Source organism: Tauraco erythrolophus, chromosome 1 (genome assembly GCF_009769465.1).
Source record: "Tauraco erythrolophus isolate bTauEry1 chromosome 1, bTauEry1.pri, whole genome shotgun sequence".
In the NCBI taxonomy this organism is placed as follows: domain Eukaryota; kingdom Metazoa; phylum Chordata; class Aves; order Musophagiformes; family Musophagidae; genus Tauraco; species Tauraco erythrolophus.
In genome coordinates, this window is record NC_141465.1 from 24,151,826 (window position 1) to 24,174,177 (window position 22,352).

General features: G+C 39.3%; 1 protein-coding gene across 4 annotated transcripts in view; it reads left to right on the plus strand.

Annotated features, from left to right (window-relative positions):
- The first annotated feature begins 2,022 nt into the window (after positions 1–2,022).
- USP25 (ubiquitin specific peptidase 25) overlaps positions 2,023–22,352 on the plus strand; it is a 66,283-nt gene continuing 45,953 nt past the window's right edge. For all 4 annotated transcript variants that reach the window (XM_086631413.1, XM_086631422.1, XM_086631430.1 and 1 more), the window contains exons 1-2: positions 2,023–2,146; positions 8,151–8,313. The gene's annotated coding sequence lies outside the window, so the exon portion shown is untranslated. The remainder of the gene's footprint in view (positions 2,147–8,150; positions 8,314–22,352) is intronic.

Here is a 22,352-nt window from a genome sequence, read left to right on the forward strand (position 1 = left end):
ACCAGATCTTAAAACCGACACCTTCCCCTGCCTTTCCTTTTCCTCCCCCCAGCAGCACAGGGGGCAGGGACTGGGGGAGTGCAGGTCAGTTCATTCCGTGCTGTTACTGCTGCTTCTTTCTTAAAGGAGGAGGAGTCCTTACACCCTTTTCCCCTGCTCCAGTGGATCCCCTACCCATGAGGAAAAATCCACAAACTTCTCCAGCGTGAGTCCAGCCCACTGGAAACAATCCTTCCCCACAGATTGCCCCAGTGTGGGCTTTACCACAGTCTCGGGTACTTGGCTACAACTCTCGGGAGTTGTAGCCACTCTCTCCGGCGTGGTCGTCACGCAGACTCCAGATGCCTCTCTGCCTTGTCGTGCACCCCAACACGACCATCCTCAGGCTCAGGCATCTTCTCCCCGCGGGCTCTGAGTGGGTCTCTGCTCCACCGAGGCCGTCCTGGTTGCAGGGGGGCCACCTGCTATCTCACCATCAGCTGCAGGAGAAACTCGGCTCCGGCACACCTCCTCCCGCTCCCTCCTCATTGACCTGGTGTCGATACAGCTGTTTCTCTCAGATCTCAGTCTTCTCCAGGTCAACTCAGCCCAGTGGGCATCCCGGGAGTGGTGTGCCCCCGAGTTCCCCAGCTGGCTCCGCCGCCACCATTCTCCGTGGGCGGCGCCAGCCCGACACAGGCAGCTGCCCGGCCGGGAGCCAGGGAGCGGGGGCAGTGCCCTCCTCCCTTCTCTCCTCGATCCTGGGCGAAGCACCTTTTCTGGTTCCTTTGTCCTGACTTAAATAGGGCAATTCGCAGAGGCGCCCTATTGGCTCAACCCCGAGGGGGATGGCAGTCTGATCTGGTGGCCAGAACTAAGTCTAACCCGGATCCAAAACTGGGGAGGTCGCAGGGAGCAAAACCCCTCTCCTGCCACCAGAACCCCCACCCCCTTCACATCAAACCATGACAGCGTGTCTGTCTGATGTTGCACATAAAAGTCTCTTTTGCACTTCTGGTCCCTTTCTGTCTGACTGACTTGCAAAATGAGACTTTTGGCCTTGAAATCATGATAACCAACAGCCTCGGCTTTTCTGAAGGTCTTGTGTGGTTGATGAACATTTCTTTGGCCCTGGCCACCGTGAAAGCATGGCTGTGACTGACGGGGAGGTGACTGGTGTGATGTGGGTTGTAAAGTCCTTCCTTACTCAGGAGGGGGAATGCAGTTGCTACTCTCAGGAAACGGAGGTTTATGAGGGATTTTAGTAGCTGATTCTTTAGATAAAGGGAGATGAAGAGGAAGGCAGAAGTAGTATTGTTTTCATATTCAGTACCCGGTCAGTAGCCCATCCAGCATTCCCCACATGTCCAGGTATGGATCCTCGTTTTGCCTTCTGTAATTGTTTTCTTAATTCTGTTGAGATGGGATACTTCCAGTAGACAGAAATTGGATTTAAATATGTTCAGAAAATGCACAGACAGGGTAGAAAAGAGGGTACGTAAGGAGCTCTCCCACGTGTTATGAAACAGTGTGAAAGTATTTGACTTACCAGTGCACAGAAATACTTGTAGAATTTGGGGCTGTATTGGGAAAACTCCGCACATGTTCCTCCACGAGGAGGGAAAAACAACCATGCTTGGTTAAGGTATCCTTTTTAGAGAAGGTTGTCTTCATCATGTGTTGACTGGAAGCAACTGATTATGGTAGCTGAAGTAATACATTTAAGTGTATTGCTTTAAGAGGGCTTTCAGAAACCATGGATTCCTAAATTTGTCCCATAGCTTTGTGAAACTTAAGGTCATTAGGAGGAGGGAAGACTATTGCCCATCATATCTTTGCAAGAGCAAGCTGCTGAGACTTTTATCCAGCTTGGAGGTGGAAGGGAGCTGTTAGCAGGGTTAGTGGTTGGAAGTGCGTAGGGCACAGGAGGGATGGACTGGAATGGCGCTCAGCAATCCACGTGGGCTCTCTCTCCTCTACAGTAAGACTTGCCTTTCATTCTGTTTCACTTTTAATTTTGAGAAAGATAGTTTTGCTTTTCAGATGTGATTGATCTCACTGGAGATGATAAAGATGATCTTCAGAGGGCAATTGCCTTGAGTTTGGAGGAATCAAACAGGGCATTCAGGGAGACTGGAATAACAGATGAGGAACAAGCCATTAGCAGGTAAACAAACAACTTATATAAAGCAGAAATTAAATTAAAGAGTTGGAGATTGGCCTGTATTGCTTTTTTTTTAACTTTTAATTTAACAAAGAATAACTTGTGTACTTTCACTTGTGCTACTGATATGCCTGGCTTCAGGATGTCGCTTTAATGTATTGTATGTTCTACATTGGAAAACAGTCTGTTATGTGTGGGCTAGGATTTAATAGTATGTTTCATGTTGATGCATTTGTTTAAATATCGAGGAAGTGAATGGAGATAGAGGATATACAGTCATATTTAAGTGGGATCTAAACCTTAAAGTTTCTTCTGTGTATCAGGTAAAAAGCAATGAAAACAAAATATAATTAAGAAGCTAATAAGTTCTTTGTTCTGTTTGTTGCAGTGTTCACTTTACATTAACGTTTTCTTACCTCTGTGCTAAGGCTGAGATTGAGGGAGCGGGTAGCAATGCTATGCCTTGAGTGTTCTAAGAGCAGCTGCTGTATTTTAGCTGATAAAGTATGTTATTAACCTATTTAACAAACAGGATTTATAAGCTTTGAGTGAAGTTAACTTCCTGGTTGAAAGTTTTATGAACTTAACTTTCTCAACTTGGCCGTGATAAGAGTCTGTAAGTTAACTTTTGATTGTATTTTACAGTAACTTTTTGTATAATATGTATTTATATGTAAATATAGATATAATTATGAAATATTTGGGACTTGAACTAAGCCTGAGTGTAGGGAGGGATGTTTTTTTTTGTCTGTGGCTGGCCTTGTCCTAGCGGAAAAGGGCAATGATTTAATCCTTGTGTCGGAAGGTTAAGTGCTGTCTCCTTGTAAAAGACTAATTTTATAAAAAAAAATTATTTAGATGGGGGAGATTGACCACAATAATTCTTTTCCTCAGTTCACTGTATTCGACAGACTAAATGGCTTATCAGAAGAGTCCACCTCTGAGAATATGGGGAGTGTTACTTTATCCACAGTTATTTTCTCTTCTGTTTGAAAAATAAATGTACTAATTGTGAGAATAAACATACCCCTCCCATGCCCCGTTTGTGATAAAGGCCATCTTGTTATATGACTTTAACATGTTTTAGGAGAGAAGGATAGGATAAAAGAGTTTTATATTCTCATTAATAATTAGAAGAAGACTTTAAGGGGTTGGTTTTTTTTCTAAGACCTCAGTCTCTGTGCGTCTACAAGATGATAGTGGAAGTTCTGTCCAGTTCTGATTCAGAAGTTCAACTCTTGCATGTTCCTTTTTGAAGGACAGAATTGTCGTAATTACAGAGCTGTGATTTAGGCAGACGTTCAGAAAGATAGACCTATTTCTGGATATGGAAATATTCCCCCTCCCCCCCCCCCCTTTTTTTTTTCCTTTCCTAAGCTTTATCTGCTTTTGCTGTGCTCACTTCTGGGAGCCTCGAACAAAGCTCTAGGTTTTTTCCCTATAGACTTTGTTTTTCACTTCTCAGACTAAAAAGCCTTTTTTGGTCTTATCTGCTCAGCATGTAACTAAGTATTGTAAATACATTCTACTTAAATTATGGTGTATTTTTTTTCTGGTTGGAGAAAATAACAAAGTATGCCATTTTTCTCGCCATATGTACAAAGACTTGTAGACAATCTGTTCAATTATATGAGAGAACAATGTGAGTCTTCCAGTGAAAAAGAGATATATGGTTGATGGCAAAATTACCCACAATAGTGTGTGCCAAATTAAGATCTTGTTGCTACCAAGAGTGATATGACTTGCACACTGTGCCACATCTTTTATACTTGCTGTGGTGTTCTTTGAACGTTTGTTGCATGAATTCATCTCCCAAAGCCATACAAAAATATTCACTAAAAGATCCATAGTGTATCATGGCACAAGAAAGAAAATAGGGCTTCGTTTGTGAATGGAGGCAGAGAAGAGTGAGAATCTTGAGGATTTTGGCAGCACTGGGGTATTAGATCAACTCAGTTACATACCAAGATACACCCTGGGTTGATGGCAAATTATGTCAGAGTTGTACAAATAACAGGAAGTTCAGAATTCTTGAGTTCTTGATCTGAACTGTTCAATCAGTTTCCTTAAGGACAGGACTTCAAACTGGTGGTTTTTTTCTAGAAAAATAAAAAAATCGCTTTGTAGTTAACACCCCACAGAAGAATGTTGGCGTTCCAATAGAAAGCACAGTATCTGTGCAGAACTTCTCAAAACAAAAAGTAGAACACTGGTTGTAAACAAGTCAAGCTGCAGCCATTTACTTTTGTTTTTCTAAGTTAAATAAGAAGCAGAAATCAAATAGGAAATCAATAATAAGCAAATTAAACTATGGAAATCTTTAATTTTTAATAATGTAGGATGTGTGCATATTTAAATAGTCTTTGGTGAGGAGGATTTTTTTTTTTTTTCAAAGGTATTCATAGTGGTTTGGAACGTAATTTGCACTGATCTTGTTAAGGTTTCCAAGGGAGCATTAATGGAATTTCTTGACTTGTGTAATTAATGTCGTAATGCACGTAGAATTTGCCTTCCTGAATGTAATTGCCCTGTGCTACTTAATGAGGACAGATCTGATTCTACGTAGGTGTTGAGAGGAGTGCAGCAGCTGAAATGTCCAAGTGTCCAAGCTGAAGATCTTGTACATGACATGTTTGAAGTTTTTTAATCTTCTCTCTTTAAATCTCCCAGGAAAATATGCATGATGAGTATTGAAAAAGTTTCTGCTGTTCATATCACTTTTCATGGATTGACAGAGAATGAGGCTGGCCAGACAGGACTTTGCTGGGAAAGCTAGTAAGATATGGTGGGAAGGAGAAATTAGGTGGCCTGTGTTGTGTCTAGGGTAGTAGCCATATTAAAATGAGAGCCCATACTCTTAAGTGCATAAGGATGTGCACAACCCCTAGACTTTTTTCTTTTTCTTTTTTCTAACATGGTCACTGAAACTGCTGGGATCTCTGCACTGTGGTTAAGTATTGCGTGTTTAGATCAAAGGTGAAACTGGGGAGGAATGTAGGGTCAGGGATATTCCTGGATGTCCAGCTAGAAGACAGTCCCCGTACAGAGACCCTTCCTTGTTCTTTTTGCTGAGTAGCCTGCCGGAGTGGGCTTTTCTGCAGCATGTTTAGTGGGCTTCCTCAAAATGGTTTGGCTGAACTTTTATGCTGTGGGCTTGCTTTGCTCGAGGCGTGTTGCATTGTCTGGCTAGCCCCTTGCAAGCAGCTCTGGAAAGCAGCTCGGTGATGCCCAGCTTGTTAGGGAGAGGAATAAAAGACTGCTTTCAAGTCCCATGACAAGCCTGGTATTGACTACCCCTCGCTCCAGCGTTTCCCTCCAAACAAGATTCTGACACGTGGAGGTTGGGAAGCCTTTGGTCCCGTGAGGCCAGAGACATGCCGTACCCTGCACATGGCTCACGGCTCTGCTGCTAGTGACTGCTTCTGTGGTCTCCAGGGGTCACAAAGAGTGTGTTGTGGCTGCGTGAGCAGGACTGCTGAATCCTTGTACTAACTTTCTGGGAGGATGCTCCTTTTGTTGAGTGCAATGTGTGAGTAAGATTCTTTGTCCGGGTAGTCTCCCAAATCCGGACTGTATGAATGTAATACAGTGAACATTGTAGTATAAGAGGTGTACGCGCTATGCTGGTAAATACATTTATTTATGTAGCTTTTGAGTTGATCATTAGGTTCCTGTTTACTTTCCTTACTTTTACAGCTGTCACTGTGGCTGAAAATGAATTTGGCATATAGGGTGCGCAGCTACTGCTTGTGCTCTCTGAGAACAGATAATGTTATAAGTAAAAATAAAAAATTGTGAGGCTTTGAGAATCGAATGCTTTATTAAGACATGGAAACAGATTTGAGGTGGAGGTAGAGATGAGAAAATCCCTCACCTGCTAAAGAAATACAAACACAAATACAAGAAGAAATTTTAGTAGATAATTAAGTTGATAAATGGTAATACTCTTGGGGTCAGGGAACTGTTTCAGTTTTGGGAATATATATTTTTCTGAGCTTGAATCTTGAAATATTCTTGAGCTTGAGGGAAGATGTGTGGAAGTTTAATTATTTCTATGAAACAGAAGTGGTATGAAGTAGGCACTGTAGTCCTTTTATAACATTATTCTAAATTTATTCCAGTCTGTCAGAGTCTTCCCATCAGTTTTAAAGATCCCTTCAATTTATTTTAAACAGGAGTTTAGATAATTCTACCTGAATGAGAAATTATTAGAAATATGTATGACATTTGTTTTAATTAATTTTTAATGTCCCCCATCAAATAACTTTTACTCTCAAAGCAGAGATCATGGTCATTTAACACTTTGAAGGATTGTATCAGTGAGAAGGAAAGTGAATTTGACTGCTTCTTTACATTTTGGGGTTTGCTTAGGAGATGACATTATCATTGCTAGTGTAAGAGTCTTTTACCACTGAAGAATCAAGTTCCATCCGTGTATCCATCCTATCAGAGTAGAAAGTCTTAGAGGATTTTATACTTGTCCTTTCAGTGTCTTTTGAAAAAAAGTCTGCTGGTTTTGAGCTTACATGTCAAAAACTAAATGTCAGAAATTGATTAATCCTGAGGAAATTACAAGTTTTAGGTTCTTTCCAAGATGTATTGATACAAAAGCAGTATTTATACCAAATAGGCTTTCAAATTCTGAATGCTTCTTTCTTTTTTTTTTTTTCAAAATAAGTAGCAATAAAAAAATTAGTATGTCCCTAAAGCAGTTATCTACAGTAAATTCATATAATGCTTCATAGTTCTTGTATGTCTTGTAAGATACCTTTTCTTACCTTGACAAGAACATAGCTTGAAGCAAAAATTTACAGTTAAGGAACTGATGAGGGGTTACATCAGGTGGTTTGTTGGGTTTCTTTGTTTTTTCTAAGGTGTTCAAACTTTGTTCTTTAGTAACTCCATTTCCAAACCAGCCTAGACCTGGCATTCTTTGATGTTCAGTGAGTCTAGAACCAAAGGGGCCAACCCTTCAGGCTGCACAGACTACTTCAATTCTTGTCATGCAGCCTCTGAAATCCTGTGCTTGGCAAACATAGTAGTTCAGTAACAACTCAGCCTTTGGTATGATACTCAGACTAGATGGTTGGGGATAGTAAGTAGTGCACATGCCAGGCAGCTTGGCGTGTTAGTTAGAGCCATTGTTGTATGACCTGAATGTATCTTCCTCCATCTTTCTATTTAGAATAGATGGCTACTATAAATTACATTTAAGGTGTTCTTTGTCACCAGGCTAAGGATATGTGCTGCTATAGAAGCACTGTGTTGAGTGAAGCTTGAGTTTGGGAGCATTACACACATCAGATCTCACTGTCGTGTGAAGCATGGACATCAGCATAAATCACATAGGATAGTTTCCTGCAAAGAGTGCGGTCATTGAAATGTACATTTAACTTGTTGGCTGGCATTTGAAAAATTGTGGGGAGTTGTCTTTCCATGGCTCATAAAGCAATTACTTGCTATGTAAAGCAATAAATACAGTTGCATACATTGCAAAAATGGAAATGAAAAAAAGATCTTCCATTTTCGAAAGTTGCCTAGCTAGCTTTGGTTTCCTGTCAGTAAGGTAAATATTGGTGATTTTGTGCTTTGCACACCAATAAAAGCATTTGTAGATGAAAGCATTACCCTAATAGCACTGCCTAAAATTTCTTCTTGTCCATCGTATTTGAATCTGCTTCTTGAATAATGGATGACTTACAGACATGGCTCTTGTATCTAGAGCTTTCAGAGGAGCTTCACTCACTCACTAATACCATTTTGCAAAAGGTAATGGAATTACTGTAACATACCTAAAAGTAAAATAGCATCTTACTTTTGAAAACACATTATTACATATAAATTTAAAACCAAATTCAGCAATAATAAGTTAGTGAATGATAAGTTAGTGAATGATATAATTAAGATGTCTGTATTAGTAACTGAAGGTATTTCACTATGTCTATCTCTTTTTTTTTTTTTTCTTTTTGCTGTTTCTCACATTTTTCCCTCCCTTTTGTTCCCAAAGAGTTCTAGAAGCCAGTATTGCAGAAAATAAAGCAAGTTTAAAGAGGACACATCCAGAAGTATGGAGTGACTCTCCAAATCCTTATGATCGAAAGCGGCAAGACAACTGTCCGGTTGGATTAAAGAATGTTGGCAACACATGCTGGTTTAGTGCTGTCATTCAGGTAAACACCGTCTTCGATTAGCTGTGTATACTTTTCATTATACTTGATGCGAGGTGATTTATGTTATTTTAAATAGATAACTTAAGATACCTGTTTTCCTGGGAAGTTTAGGCCACTGCATGAGATGTTTTTGAGCATTGCTTATTTATTGCATCTCTTAACATGTTCATCCATAAGTCTGATTGAAGTGTAGAAAATACTGTAGCATAACTAAGTGAAGCTTCAAAATCTTTCTTACTAAAAAGTTGTTCAAGACAAGGACTTGAGTCTCTGAAGATCCTGGGTGTGTGTAGCTCATACTGACATCAATGACAATTGTGGATGCCTAAAAACATGTGAAAGTTTGATTACACATGAGGAAAAGGCTTTTTAAATTAAAGGGAATGCATGAAAATGACTGAAAGGGAGTGGCTGACAATGGAGGTAGGTAGAGGAAATGAGACAATCATGGAGAGCTTACTAGAATATCTACAAGGCAATAGATAGCTGAGTAGATTAAAAGAAGGAATAACTGCTTGATAGAGAAGGAATATTGAGAATGAGGAAAGTGAAGGTCCGATACGGATGCAGTTGTGTCTGGTTTGGTTTGTTTTACCTAATGTAACGAATATGTGTGCCCTTAATCTGTTTTTGTGTATATGTAGCTGCATTTTTTTTTAAGATAAGGTCAATAGGGAAATGATTACTGATACTGCAACTCGTCTAGAGAAATCTGATGTTCGAATATCTATAATTCATTGTACATAAACTTGACGAATACATCTTTTAAGAGATATTTTTTTAGAAGTGATTGCCGAATCTATATGTGTTTCTTTAAATTATCTGTAGATACATTTAAAAGTATCCAAACCCACAGAAAACTTGGAGTGTAACTGGAATACAATAGGGGGAAATTTATTTTTAGTCTACAAGAAGCAAGTTCAGCATATTGTAACTTTTCATAGTCTGACATTTTGAGAGGAAGCAAATAAAATATTTAATACCCATTTTTAACAAATTACTGTCAGGCTGAAGCACTTCAAATAAACTAATATTGTTACTTTTATCATGATCACCCTTGTACTTCAGGCTGAGTCCATTTAGATCTATGTTCTGCCTAGCAATTTCTGCAAATGGATGCTTACAGAGGAGTACGAACAGTACTCATGATAGTGCTCTGTTAAAACACTCCCAAGCCTCCAGCTGCTTTAATCTTCTGGGATTTTCTTGATCCTTTGCAGTTTGTTTAGTTGGTAATCCCAAGTGGACCTCTCTTGTATGTACTTGTCTCCCTTGAACCTTGCCAACCTCCTGCACTCGTAGGGTCCTTTGAGTACAAATTCCATAGTTGTGCCTCCCTATTGCATGAAGAACCACCTTGGTTTTGTTTGGTTTTTGAACCTGACTCCTGCTAACTTTGTCTGGTGGCCTCCATGTTTGCTGGTGGACAAGACAGTTAAATTGAGTGCCATTACAGTTCTATGGACTGCTGTCATACTCTCTTTCAACAGGTCAGTGGTCTCGTTTTTCAAGCTGACTGTTGAGTTGTTGCCTATTTAGAATCTGTTCTAACCTCTGATCTACCTTGTTCCAGTTGTCCAGATCTTTTCCACCTCCAGTAGCATTTTAGTTGGGGGACTGGGAAAGTTCTTCAGGTGTGAAGGGGCTATGAATTTATGAGGTGGTATGATGGACAGATACAGGCTTTTCAGGAAAGACAAATAGGGATGACAAGGAAGGGTGTTGTCTTCCTTGTGAAGGAGCACCTTAAATGTATGCGGTACTTGTGTGGGACAAGATGACAGTTTGAGAGTTTGTGGGTCAGAGGAGAGGCCGATAAAGGTACCACCCTGGTTAGTCTGTTACAGACCATCCTCTTCATCATGAGGATGTGGACAAAGCTTTCTTTAAAGGCAAGGAAGTCTCTGGATCAGGGTCCCATGGTTCCCATGAGGAACTTCAGTAAACATCCTGACACTTGCTGGAAGGCCAACACAGCAGGACACACAGAAACCAAATTTCTGGAGGGTATCAGGGACAACTTCTTGATACAAGTACAGAGGGCCAACTAAGGGTGATGCGCAGCTGGATCTACTGTTCCCTAAAATGGGAGAACTGGTTGGAGATGTAGTAACGTGGGTACTCTTGGCTACAGTGACCATGAAATAGTAGAGTTCAAGATCTTGACTTTCATCAGTCCCTTCTGGACTGAGTTACTCTATGATTCTATACTAATGTTTTGTGTTTCATTCTGTCTTCCTTTCCTAATTATTTTATTTTCACCATCAACCTCACTGTACACTAACCTGTGTTGAATTTAGCTTTTTTGTTTCATGGTCACTCAGTCCCATATGATCCCTCTGTGGATTCATCTTTGCCATCTCTTGTTTTTACTACATTGCACGTCTCTGTACTGAGCAAACTTGGTCATCTTGCCACTTGCTCTCTTTTTTAGAGCATTTCTGAATTTTACTTACCAGTGCAGACTCCAGGACAGATTTCATGAATTTGCAGTGACCTCCCTTCAGGCTGGAAGAGATGGTTTGCTCTTACCCTCTTTTTGGTTTTGATTGCCTATTTGTCTGTGCCTGGACCTTCCATCTTACCTTATCGCTGCGTAGTTAAAAGCTTTTGTTGAATGACTTCTGCAGATATTACTCTGAAACCCAATAGACTACATAAATTGGATTGCTGGTATCCACGTTCTTTTTGACTACTTTGTGTTGGGTGAGGTTTTTTTTTTGTTTGTGGAAGGATTTTTTTGGGTGTTGTGTTTTTTTTTTTTTTTTATGGGTGGGATTTACTTACCTGCAGATAATACTTCGGTAATGCTGTAGATAATGAAACAGAAAGATGGCTTTATATGTTCTATCACCTCCCTTCCCACTGAAGTTTTTATGTTCTTAGACCTCTTTAATTTCAGTGTTTAGTAATCTAACAGGTGTTAGAATTTTCTGTTTTCCTGAGATCTTTTGATGTTTCTCTTATTCATCTCTTCTTTCCTTATCCGTTCACATGCATAGCTCCTTTTCCCATAGCAGTAACATTATCTTGGTGCTAATATAGAGAAATGTTTTCATTTCCATAAAGCTCTTTGTGGAGCTAATGTGACTTGGTGTTTTACCTTCTCTGTTGTGTAGTAAGATTTTACATGCCATAGTAGTCCCAAATCTCAAGATGGCTGATTTTATATGCATGTGCATTTCTATAAAACAAATATTTCGACACAGGAAACTGCAAATGTTTAAGTAAATGTTTTCAAGGAAACTTGAATTTTATTTCATTAATTGCAGAGATAAGAACAGAGGCTAGGGACTGTAAAAAACTGTGCTAGACCGATGACCTCATGTTATTTATACCCGGTGTGCAACTTTATACCCTGAAAATGGATTATAAAGAAGGCTAGCTAGTTCTTAGGGTCACCACCCATGTTAGGTGAAAATCTGTGGCATTTGGAGTTATAATGGCTTGATCCTAAAAGACAGTTAAACTTCTGTATTCAGGTCTATAGAATGTAATTTAACTAAACCATTGAAAGATTTATAACTTCAGATGGTTGAAAATTCAGGTTATTAATATTGTCTGCCAGTCAGGAAGACTTAGGTTTCAAACAACCATCCCAGGAAACTTAATGCATGTTAATTTAGAGCATTAGCTAATACCATATTTATTTATCCACAGGGCAGATTGACTCCTTGGGTTGCATTGACTATGTAGAAGTATTTTCAAGCTTTCTTTAGGACTCTTTTGAAACCTGACACATCACATAGGTCAACAATATCTAAATGTTAACTACTGTCACTCACAATGATACATTGTGTAATATAATCTAAAACTAAATTGCAAAGGAGGAAGGATCATCTTCCTTCTATTTAAGGGGTGCTTGTTAAGGAGAAGAAAAGCTTTTGACATTTTGACAGTTTCCTTGTGCAATATATGTTGTTTTTTATAGCTACCAATGAGCTGACTTAGTCAAATGCAATCATCAATAGTTTGTTTGTATTTGCATTAAGAGCATGAAATTCCTTAATGTGCGTTTACAGTGAGTGACAGCAAGTCCTAACAATATTGAAACACTGCTAGAAATACTGCCTTTTAATCTGTATTTTTTTTGTGCATTGGAGAAATATGCACATGTGGATCGTTCTCTTCTGTGGGGGAAGAGGGGAGTCTCTCTTCAGATAGTTCCAAAGCAAAGTTTTGCTTTCAACAGTTACATTCACCGTCATTCAAATGAACAATAATATTTTTTCCACAGTGTAACTTCTAAAAATCTGTCCTGCCATTGAAGACTTTTGACTTGATAATAACTTGAATTTAAAACTGAGTCCCCAAGAAAATGTGTCAAAACAAAACTGTATTAAAGCATGCTCACTTTTTTCTTACTTGCCAAGAAATGGATCAAAGTCTCTGAATGAATTTCCCACCTCCTCTTGAACCTGTAGGAAAGCTGTATTTCTGACAGGAGTTCACCCATAGATGCTTTCAATGCTATTTTAGCTTAACTTTTTTAGAAGGATCCCTAAATCTTGAGGTTTTAGAATATTTCTAGAAGGTTGTTTGTATCTGTGTAGTTTTTTTTTTATTCTCATTATTGTAACTACATATGTCAGCTCTTGAAATAGAACTTAAGATGCCAAGAAATAAAAGGTGAATATACTACTACATGTTTTTACTTGCTTTTTTTTTCAGTAGATTTCAGTGGCTCCCTTGTAAAAAGGTAACTTCATGATTTTCCTTGATTTTAAGAGTATCATAGAATGGTTAGGGCTGGAAGGGACCTTCAAAGGTCATCTAGTCCAACCCCCCTGCAAGGAACAGGGAGATCTCCAACTAGATCAGGTTGCTCAGGGCCTCATCCAACCGGGCCTTGAACGTCTCCAGGGATGGAGCATCCACCACCTCTCTGGGCAACCTGTTCCAGTGTCCTACAACTCTCAAGTTTATAGTCTTACGGTGTATAAATAATTTGTTGAGCCTGTGAAGCAGCTCCTTTTGTGTCACTCTATGATTCTATGCTGAGCATGAATTAAGTATTTGCAAGACGGAAGACACAGAAGGCAGGTAGCTCACAGGACACGGGTGCACTGTTGGCATCATGTCTGTAGGCTTGCTGCCTGGGCAAGTTGTCTCCCAGCTGTTTTGCTTTAAGACGTCACACAAGAGTAACTTTATCTTTTGGACTTCCAAGTAGGGTTTCAGTCATGTGCGAAAAGTAATGCCCTGGCAGTACTTGTCCCTTGAAAAAGGTGTCATGGGAGGTCGTTTAGTGAATGTCATCCACTCAGCACACTAAGACAAATTTCTGATGGAAGGAAGGAAGTGTGTGAGGAATCACATGAAAATTGTACTGTAAATGCTGCTCTATTTCCCCTCCCCCTGGTCCCATACCTAAAGTACTAAGTGCAGCATTTTCCTGGCTCTCATGACTTCTCAAGGGCTTGTCTGGATTGTAGCTCCTCCCTTTACCAAATGAGTTATCCCAACAGGACAGCTGGGTTTGGCATCTGCACGCTCTTTTCTCTGGGACTCTGTCAGAGTCTGGTTAGTCATTCAAAAATGATACTTTTTTTTTCTCTTTCCAAAAGTGCATAGCTTGCAGAACAAAGAATTAACAAGCTACCCTCTTATAAGCATAAATCTCCATGGCAGCTCTTTAACTTTTATTTTCAGAGTCCCTAACACCACTTCTGGCATTTTACACTGTTGTATTGTGTTTAGGAGCAGCTTTCTTGCTTTCCTGATGCCAATATATTTGGAGTTAGGATCTCGTTTGATACTAAGCTTCTAGTTCTGTGAAGAAGCAAGCCAACTTGATGGGTGAGAATCAAGCAAGGATTTTCTTCCCAGTTGGTGGCTTGGCTATTGTTCTTACCATCTTTGAAGCAGCCTACTACAAATATCTAACTTTTGCGTTGTTTTGTTCTTCCTATTTGTCATGTTGAATGGAAAGGATTGTGATGGATGATGTGGTAGTGCATTAATACCAAAAAGTCTGGTATTATATAGCGAGAGTTGTATATATACACATCATACATGACTTCCTTGCTTCTCTGGGCATGCAGTGGAAGGTTGCATGTGAAAGAACATTCAGTGTGCAGTCCCTGTTTGAGTTGAAATGGTCATCAGTGGAATATTTGATTTGCACTGTTTTCTCTGTGGAACAGTCTGGGGCAGGGGTGGGGGTGGGAATATAGTATAAACTGTTCTGTAGAGTTTCATGGGCAGAAGAATAATGGTGTTAGTGTTTAATATCTTAGTATCTTTATCAGTGATCTAGATGAGGAGATCAAGTGCACCCTCAGTAAGTTTACAGATGACACCAAGTTGGGCGGCAGTGTTGATCTGCTTGAGGGGAGGAAGATTCTACAGAGGATTCTGAACAGGCTGGGATTGATCAGCCAAGGCCAACTATATGAGGTTCAACAATGCTAAGTGCAGGGTCCTGCACTTGAGTCGTGACAACCCCATGCATTGTTGAAGGCTTGGGGAAGAGTGACTGGAAAGCTGCTCAGTGGAACAGGACATGAAGGTATTGGTCTATAGCTGGCTGAATATGAGCCAGCAGCGTGCTCAGGTGGCCAAGGCCAACAGCATCCTGACTTGTATCAGAAATAGTGTGGCCAACAGGACTAGGGAAGTGATTGTCTTCATGTACTGGGCACTGGTGAGGCCACACCTCAAATAACATGTTCAGTTTTACGCTCCTCACTGCAAGAAAGACATTGAGGTGTCGGAGTGTGTCCAAAGAAGGGCAACGAAGCTGGTGAAAGGTCTATAGCACAAGTTCTATGAGGAGTGGCTGAGGGAACTGGGGTTTTTGAGCCTGGAGAAAAGGAGGCTGAGGGGAGACCTTATTGCTCTCTACGACTACCTGAAAGGAGGTTGTAGCGAGGTGGATGTCAGTCTCTTCTCCCAAGTAGCAAGGGGTAGTACGAGAGGAAATGGCCTCAGGTTGCACCAGGGGAGGTTTCAATTGGATATTAGGAAAAATTTCTTTGCCAAAAGGGTTATCAAACATTGGAACAGGTTGAGTCACCATCCCTGGAGGTATTTAAAAGATGTGTAGAAGTGGTGCTTAGGGATATGGTTTAGTGGTAGACTTGATAGTGTTAGGTTTGTGGTTGAGCTTGATGATCTTAAAGGTCTTTTCCAACCTAAATGATTCTATGATTCTATGTTGGAAATCTAGTTTCTTGCTTTCCCTCCCTCTGTCACTCCCTCTGTTCCTCTGTTGAGTAAAGATCAACCTGTCACTTCCAAGTTCAGCCATCCTATGATATTTGCTGACAGGATATTCTTTCCCCAGCGTTTTGTTCTTTTCTATGGTCTCCAGTTCCCTTGGGTTGCTTGTGTGTTTTTTTTTCAAACTCTTACCTTATATTTAGTGGTATTGCAAAGTTTCTGTTGTGAAGGCTTGGAAAACTTTAACAGATGATGGCTTTAGCTTTGACTCGTAAATAGTTGTTCATTTAATTAAAGTAAAGGATACAGAATAAGTGTTGGGTTGTGATCTTTTGTGCGGTTCCTAGGTTTAGAAAGGCATAAAGCCATTGCATTGTTTATGTGGTGTTTGAAGTTATACCACAAACTTACTTCATGTTGTTGTGCGTTTAGGCAAGAAGTTGAAAACTATAACCATGTAAGGAAATGTTGGCTGTTATTTTATGTCCTAACAGAATTTTTTTTCTTGCTTTGAACATGTAATAGAGGAGCGGTTGAATGGCATTTTTTAGTATGTGCCAAGACACAAGTATAAAGTGAATTCTTCTAGACACATCTCATCTCATACTTATCTGTATTCTGAATTGCAGTGATGTTCTGAGTTTGTTGCTATAAACAAGTAAATGTTCTCTAAATGCAGGCTCGTAATACCGTGGTGAGCTGTTCATTTAAAATGTTGACTTAACCCAAGGCTGCTAGAGGTCTTAAGTTAGTTTGACTTTCTAGATCAAACAGTATGAAAGCTGTTTTCCATCTTCTTCCATGTTACACCTCAGCCTTTTGGAAAGTCAAAATGTGACAGCTTAAAACTGCATTTTATACTTTGGTTTTCAGCAATTTGGAATGCTAATTGGTTGACTGTTTATAAGTATAAATGTCCTTTTTGAGATACTTTCCAAAGCTTTTAAGATCTGGGATTGAATCTCTCTGTGACTTTGAAAATGCTAAATGTTGTCCTGACCGCTACCAGTGTACATGTGAAGTTTTTCTGCTGAAGTTCAGCCGTGGGATAGTGTCATTATCTGTCTGTAGTTTCGTTTTGGAGGGGGAGAGAGAAAAAACTACTCTTCTATACTTTCATAACTAAGGTTGAACAGGAACCTGCTAAAGTCCCAGCTGTGAAGCTATTTTCCTCTCTTCCCTTCCCTCTTCCTTACATGCAATTTTCTAAAGAATGCGAGTGAGGATTTTCAGGAAGGCTTTTGACTGTGCCAAATTCTCAGTGTATGGAAAGAATCAATATCAGAAATATGTTTTAGATGACTTCCTCATTTTCTTGAGTGTGGGTTTTGTTTTTTTCCCTTCGCTCTAAAAGGTAGAAGACAATACACAGAGATACTATGTGCGTAAGAGAAAATATATTCAAAATTCCCTATAGTCTTGTTACAACAATTATTTTCTACATTGTAAGTAAAGTGTGTTCCAACCAATTTGCATATATGTATACCAGTCAGTTTCCTTTTAGTTTAAGCTTTATAGGAAGAATTCTTACTGTATTTATGCTTGCTGACTTTTACTGCTCTGCAGTGCATTCATAGGCTCAAATATAGGCCTGATGACCACATTTAATGTCTGTCCTTAGTCTCTATCCTGAAAACAGAATTTACCATTACATGAATAAGACATGCACAAGTGGAGTTGGAGACAGCCCTGGTGTGAGTTATAAGGAGGTGTGGGGTGGCAAGGAGCGCAGCACAGGAATAGCAGCCAGTGCAGTAGCAATGAACAGCCACTTCATGGACTTTGTTGTGAGAAAAGTGTGTTCAAGGATATGAACCTAAAGGTAAAACAGTAGAATAGATCAAGAAACAGAAAAAGTGAGGAAGACTTTAAAGAGGAGGGAGCAGTGATTCTCTCAAATTAGTGGTATAGAGTCCAAAAGACTTGAAAGTTGGAGAGAAGTGGACTTAGTTGCCGGTGAAGTTGCTTATGTTTTTGCAGTATGGAGCTTTGCTGGATGCTAATATTCAATCTGCAGCATGCAGGACTGTAAAGTCACTAGTAAGCCTAAGTGCAGTATTTAGGAGTACTTTTATTTTGAACCCTTAGAACTTCAAATATTGATCACTAATACATTTCAAGTCCTTAATGTTATTGGAAGGAGCATGTGGTAATTCGTGCAGGTGGGAGCATACATTCCATTGAGTTCTGCATTTTCTTCGATTTGGATTCTTAGCATGGATAGAAAGTTAGCCCTAATAATGGCCAATCTATTCCACTAAAACTAACTCTATATACAGTAAACCACCTAAATTGTTTATAAGGAGAAGTGAGAACGTAAGTCTAATTTGTCATGTTGGCAGAGGGAAACTATTTCAGGTAATATACTTAATGACATAAGCAGAGCTCTATTTTTGCTTTTTATTTTTAGAACAATAGTAATATATTAATTCTTCAAGATTGCTCTCTGCTTGGTGGACAAAATGAAAGTAGATATGATCTCTGCTTTGTGGCTTTAAAATCTGAATAAATGTAAAACTGGAAATGCATAAAAGGCCTCAGATGACTAAATGAGGCAAAGGGGTGTTATGTTGTTTTAATGCATATATAAGCTTTCAACTTACACAAGGGCATGTTTTAGCTGGATGCCAGTACCTGAGTAATTAATTTAGGAGTTTGTAGGAATGCATACTTTTCTTTCCTCTTGCTGAAGAGTTGCTTTCAAGCTGTATTAATAAGATATGTTTATTTTTTGGTTACTAGCCAAATCAAATCCTTCTTAAATTTTCTTTGCAAAAGTTCAATTAGTCTTTGTATTTTCTTCTGTTAAATCTTAAGCCTTGGCACTAATTTGGAAAAATTCCTAGCCGATACTTGCTGCTGACACATAGGTATCGTTATGCACACCTATACTAGTTGTGGTATCCTTGCCTGTTGTTAATCCCCTTCACATTGTTAAAAGGGAATCTACAAACTGGCCTGTCACAAGAATAGAAATTGCACAACTTTTCTTGGGCTGCTCTAAGAGAAACCTGAATGATGACTGCGTTTCACAATATGCTGGTGGTGTTCCAGCTGTCTGCCTATTTTGTTTGCTAAGCTGCTTTTTTTCTTTTTCTTTTTTACTTTTTTTCCTTACCACCTTAGGAGAAGTTTAGGTTTTCTGCAGTCATTACAATGTTGGTCAAATGTATTAATTCTGCTTAAGCATCCTAGATGATTTTCTGCCAGTTTAGAATGTTTTTGGCATCTTGCTGACTGGTTTAGAATGAGTAGCCTGAATCACTTTGATAGGAGTTTGATAGATCAATTTGAGTGTCCTTCCTTTCTTCTGAGCTTAATCTTTATGCATTGAATGGAAAGATGGCTGTGTTCATAGTATTATGAAATTATGGTTTTCGTGTAAACTTGTAGAAAAGTGACCAGTGTTAAAATTTCCCCAGCTCTTGCACAAAACTTTTTGCTTTTTTGTTCTCAGCAGTGGAAACATACAAAATCGCTAGTCAAAGAAAAAAGATTTTCATATATTTGCTACTGAAACAAATGTTCTTGGTGCTCTGTGCTTACAGTACTTGCAAGAATTCATCAGATAGAGCCTGTCTAAAGCTCTGTGTAGCAACTTGATTGATCATTTTTTATCTAGATGCAGAAGTACTGTTTTCCTACTGTCTCAAGTATTGTTGATGCCAGTATCTTTGCTATTTTAGGACTCTGCTGGTGGCTCTTAATGATCTGTGTTGCATGCCAAGCTTTTATGGATTTAATATGCCATCTAATTTATATTCTTGCAGTATTAATGCAGCATTACAGTACTTGAATGTGAAGAATTAATCCTTCACTCAGGCAACCTAAATTCTGCCAAGGTCCTTATATTTGATAATCCTAGACATTAAGAGGGGGAAAAGGGATAGGCAGGGTGTTTTAGGTGAAACCAAGGCAGCTTATATTCTGGAATTGTATTTGGACTCTATATAGTGTGGGTAGACGTTATTCAGAAAAGTGATATTTTTTTTTAATACCTTATAGTCTTGAAGCTACAACGTTAGCTAGCTCTCTATGGCATGCCCAAAAATATGTCTACATCATCACCACCTATAGCAGGGGAAAGCCACAGTATGTCTTTTGTCATTCGACATGGTTAGTTTGAACTCTCTAAACTGACACTGTTTTTTTTCTTGTTGTTAATTATCATTTTCTTTTAATCTCTTATTCAGTCCCAAGACTGATACAATAGGAGGCAGGTATTCTGAAAACCTCATGATAATTTGAGTTGATTTAACAGCCTTAGCTTGGTCAAGTTTCCAGATGACAGCTTTTAAATAGATTTAAATACACTATGAAAAAAAACTCCACCTTGTAGAGAATTTTTCTTGTATGCATAAGTTTTGCATAATTTATCTTGGCAAATTTTAAACATATTTGATCAAGGCCGATAGATATGAAGTATCCACCTTTTAGATCCAGCCTGTTTTCTTGCACTGGGACTCCTGACACCTTTCTATAGCTGAAGCCAAATGGGTGAGAGATGAAGTGCTGTCCCATGCAATGTATTTGGAAGGCCAGTGCTTTGGCTTGGGACCAGCGGGTGGCACTCGGGCCAGGAACAATCTCTGCTGTGCCTCTTTTGGTGGCTGCAGAAGAACAGCTTCTGCTCCGTGGTGTCACCTACTCTGGGTGTAGGAAGCCTAGTCAACAGATGGCTCGGCAAATTGGGAATTGTTTCACCTAGCCCCTTTCTGAAGCACTGGGGTGGGTGGCCATGGGAGGTCTCTGCTGCAATGAGGGCTTAGGGGAGCCCATTTATATCTCCTTACCTGAGGAAGAACCTTAGGCTCCTCTTTGACGCACTTAGGGCACAAAAATTGCTTGTCTCAGTTGCACTTATTGTATACTTGTTTATACTTACATTGGGAAATTATCTTCTTATTTTTTAGGAAGATAGAAGTTTCCTGGAGTTGATTTAGCTCAGTATAGAAGAGCTACACCATGATACTGTCCTGTTAGCGTTAGTGATATTGACCGTAGGTTAACTATGAGCATTCTGCTGCATCTCAGTACAACCACGCACAGTGTAAGCTGTTTTGGAGAAAAGTTTAATAACTAACTGTCTTGCATAAGAAACTTCGAGTAGAACAAAGCCAAAGAGGAAAAGAACGTATGACAATCCTCTTAATTATTCTCAGCAGCTTGCGGAAATAGGTTTGTTCAGCTCAGTAAAGCATGGAGTTAACATGCTTACAGTTTAGAATTCTGGATTAAAGAAATACAGTTTTTGTGCAAAACCCGGGGATTGAATGCCAGGCAAAAATTCTGAACTTTAGTACAGTTTTCTGTACTTAGTTCTTGTATGTGTATTATGAAATCGGCCAGCTCAGCTGCTTGGCATTTTGGTGGCACTTGAATTAGTCACGGAGAGAAATCAGTTTTTGGACATTATATTTGAGCAGCTGGTTTATTTTGTACGTAAGATATTGCTATGTTTTGCTTGATGAAGAGCCCATCAGTGGAATGCTGTTACATCATGAGATGTAACTTCAATTAGTATCAACTTCTGGAATGACACTTGAATTAAATATTAACATTTTCTATGCTTTGAGGTAAACAAAGGACTCTGTGTTTTAATTGCCCTTCTCTGCAAGGACGAATAAAAGGGAAACCTGTATTTTGAACGGCAACACAGAAGGAAAAAAAAAAACTTGACTACTCAATTGTCTGTGTTGATTTAGCAAGGTCAGAAAGGTCTTTTTTGTTGGTGTTTTGATTTTTTTTTTTTTTAATTATTTTATTTTTAAATCTAAAAATGTTAGGAAAGGCAACTTCAGCCAGTTCATTTTGCTGGAGATGCTGTGTACTGTGAGGTGTGGGAAGAGTTTAAACTCAGTGCAGGCTCTTTCACAAGGAGAGTCAGAAATGTTGCAACTTTTCAAACTCGTCTTTTTTTTTTTTTTTTCCCTCCAACGTGTTCTAAATTATTAAGAGTAAATGCAGTGCCTTTTCACACCTTGAGTTTCACTTTCTTCTCACCATGAGGTTGAAATTCTATTAAACTCACTGTGGTCTGTGACTTAAGTCTTTACCAGTGTAGGACGAGTTGCAGGGTCAAAGTCTATTGCTGGGATAAGCAAGCTCTGCCTTTCCAAAATAAATAGCTAATATGTGATCGGGGCGGGAGTTGGAGAGGAATTGAATTGTAGATTGTAAAACCAAAGGGTATGAAAGGAGGGCAAATCTTTCCTGTACTTTTCTGATGAGCATGTTTAAAATACTTCAGACCTTTTCTGCTACCCTTTCTTCATCGAACTGCTAGTCTGTGGTAAGGAAGTGAACTTTAGTTAAAAGTGCTTTCTGCCTGTAGAGAAAAGCAATGATGTGGTTACACAAGTGCTGAGGACTTCAGTTCTCAGCCATTGCTTTGGACTTTTATTTTTGCAACGTGGGGTCATCTTGTTCTTGTACTCTCTTGACTTCAGGCTCTGTGTTACACTGTGGGGTTCTTTGTGGGTGTGCCTGTAGACACCTGTTTTCATGTCTTCTTGTCCGTAAAATAAGAATGTTATCAGTTCCTTGCCTGCAAAGATGTATAACCCAGTTTCCTTATTCTTATGTACCTCACTCAGATCCTACATTAATGGAAGGAGTGGACACAAAGCAAAGAGAACAGATAATTGCAAGTAGATTTAGGTTGCATATACAAAGGTGTATTCTCTCTGCACTGAGGAGGCAGATGAAAGAGAGACTACAAGAGGAATTTTACATGATTAAACAGGCCTTAATTTCAATTTGAAAACTGAAGTTAAACAATTAATAAAATTCTTGTTGTACAAAGTGATTTACCCATCATCTGAAGTTATTGTTCCATTTATATGATTAAGTGTAAAGTTTTTTTGATTATGCTG